The following is a 2,736-nucleotide window of genomic DNA, read 5'->3' on the forward strand; positions in this document are numbered from 1 at the left end:
TTCTTTAAAGTGAAAAATGAGCACAGACTTCTTCTATATTTCCAGTATTTTTCAAGTTGTCTTGCCCATACTGAATTCAAAGCACTTGTCTTACAAGCACATCTTCTTCAAGTTTTTCCAAAGTATTTTGTTCAGTAATTCTCTTTTCACCCTCTTATTCATCAGTTTATAGAATATTTAATTGTGTATCTTGGTGGGCATCAGCTCCACCGGATGGGCATCACTCCGCTAGAGCGCAGCCTGCCAGTCTTGAGCAGTCGTGAGCTATGACAGCAGACAATATGCTTTTCCAAGGGAACAGAAAGAACCAGAGGCTAATGCAGTGAGACACCGCGTGGGAGTTGGCTAATGGTATATAACATGATGTAAACGTACATTTTTAAATTTTTGATGAATAGTTTAAAAAATTGATAATGATACAACCTTTTGACAAATTAAACATACTTCCAAATGACAGTTTAAGGTAGCAGTTTAAACTAATGTGATTTGGCAAACTGGCATGACATGACTCAAAGCATCTAAGACACGAGACCTGTTCGTGAGACAGTGGACACTGGAGCTAGTTTGGGGGAGTCTGAAGAATCAACAAGATCAGGTTTGGGAGATTCAGAAACAAATTTCACCTGAGTGAAGGAGGTAGTTCTATGGCTTGGGGACAGAAGGGCATATTTTATAGCTGGAGAGAAGCAGCAGACATCAATTTGATGAGTCAAGTTGCTCAGACTCAGCAGAGAACACTTGGTGCCTAATGGACTTCAGAGGGTGTTTTCTGGGTTTTTTGAAAAGAGAAATTTTCTGTGATTCAAGAAGAGAAGATCTAGGAAATCCTTTAGTAGCCGCAGCAGTTTCAACCTCATAGATGCTGCATCCAGGGGCCACAGTCCTCTCAGGATTTAACTTGGCCTAAAATATCCAGGTATCCTCTACCTTTCCTCATATGGGAATTAGCAAGACCTTTTCTCCCTTGTTGGAAAAGAGAGAGAAATATTCTCAGACATTCTCAAAGGGAAAGCCAGATAGTATAACCCGGGCTAGGGTAGAATTAACATTTGGCATTCAAAGCTTTCCACTAAGGATTTGTAGCTATATGGATGTTACCATTTATCAGGCCTGAGTATCACTGGTGCAATATTCTTGATTTAATATTTTATTATAAATATTTATCCTCTCCTACTCCTAGGAACATGAAGTAAAGCAAAATTAGTTGTTCTTTTTTTCTCTTCAATTATTTACTAGAAAGATTTCAAGACTCAATATATTTGAAATATATTCAGTCTAGATTCACTTAAGTTTTAATTGCCATAGCCTTGGAGGTCATCCTTTCTCCTCCTGAAGACTGAAATGTTGAGGGTCACACAATACAATGGCAGAACTGGATGTGGAACCTGGATTTCTTGCCTTTCCGTTAGTATACATTTTTCTACTCCCAGTTTTTATTTTATTCCCAAATCAAGAAAAACATTATCAAATTCTAAATGCAAGATCCATGAGGGAGATTTAGGGATCTATGAACCTCCAGAAATTATCAGCAAAATGTTGTATATTTATGGCATTTTTCTGAAGAAGTATTCTCAAAGGGGTTCCATAACCCCAAACTGCAAACAAGTTATATTGTGGATGACAATGATCTAATATCTGCAGTCAGTCCTTTTTCTCTTCTCCTCCTGCCACTTCTTTTGGTGTTAATTTTTATTTGAGTTATTTTCCTTCATAGAACTGCCAAGAACCAAGATGTGAATTGGGCTATATGTTTGGCCACATTTAGTCTCCAAGATTTAGACAACTTTGAATAGTTTGGGGAAAATATTTCTATGCTTGTGTAAAACACAGGAACACATAAAAAACAGCTATAAAAACATAGACCTCTGGGGAGAATAGGGAATTATATCACTCTTGATTGCATTATGTAGGGATGTTGTGGTAACAGTGATTCTGATCTATAAGAAGCAGGTGCTGGGGGAGGGTATAGCTCAAGTGGTAGAGCGCATGCTTAGTGTGCATGAGGTCCTGGGTTCAATCCCCAGTACCACCATTAAATAAATAAATAAATAAACTTAATTACCTCCCTCTCCACCCCCCCAAATAATAATAAAATTAATTTTTTTAAAAAGCAGATGCTACTTAACTTCTTCATTAATGTACAAGCTACAAGTGACCACTAAGCAACCAGAGATTTGTCACATTGTCCTCAGGAGGAGAAAATTCTTAACCATCTCCTTAAGCGAGTCAGACTCCTTAATGATACTGGACAAGCAGTGTGGTCTTACGCAAAGACCACTAGGACCGAGTCTGAAAACCTGATCCCAGTCTCAGCTCTGCCACTTTTAACTGACTCTGTAACTTTAGACTTGTTGCTTATAGTGTGTTTCCATTTTCTCACCTGTAAAATAAGTCTAAAATGGTACTGTTCAACTTGCGGATACACAGTGTTGTTTTAATGATCGGTATGTCTATTATGGGTTGAACTGTGTCCTCCCAAAATTCCTGTGTTGAAGCCCTAACCCCTACTACCTCAGAGTGTGACTATATTTGGAGATAAGGCCTTTGAAATGGTGATTGAGTTAAAATAAGTGTGTAAGTGTAGGGCCTAATCCGGTTTGACTGATGTCCTTATAAGAGGAAATGTGAACATTTGAGAGATACCAGGAATGCAAGTGCACAGGGAAAGGTCACGTGAGGACACAGCAAGAAGACAGCCATCTGCCAGCAAAGGAGAGAGGCCTCTAGAGAAAGCAA

The 2,736-nt window shown here is 38.7% G+C and overlaps 1 non-coding gene across 1 annotated transcript; it reads left to right on the forward strand.

The window, feature by feature from the left end:
* The first annotated feature begins 1,961 nt into the window (after positions 1–1,961).
* Positions 1,962–2,032, forward strand: TRNAT-AGU (transfer RNA threonine (anticodon AGU)). The gene has a single exon. It is a non-coding gene; the product is annotated as a tRNA-Thr (tRNA).
* Positions 2,033–2,736: the final 704 nt, after the last annotated feature.

Source organism: Vicugna pacos, chromosome 3 (genome assembly GCF_048564905.1).
Source record: "Vicugna pacos chromosome 3, VicPac4, whole genome shotgun sequence".
NCBI lineage: Eukaryota > Metazoa > Chordata > Mammalia > Artiodactyla > Camelidae > Vicugna > Vicugna pacos.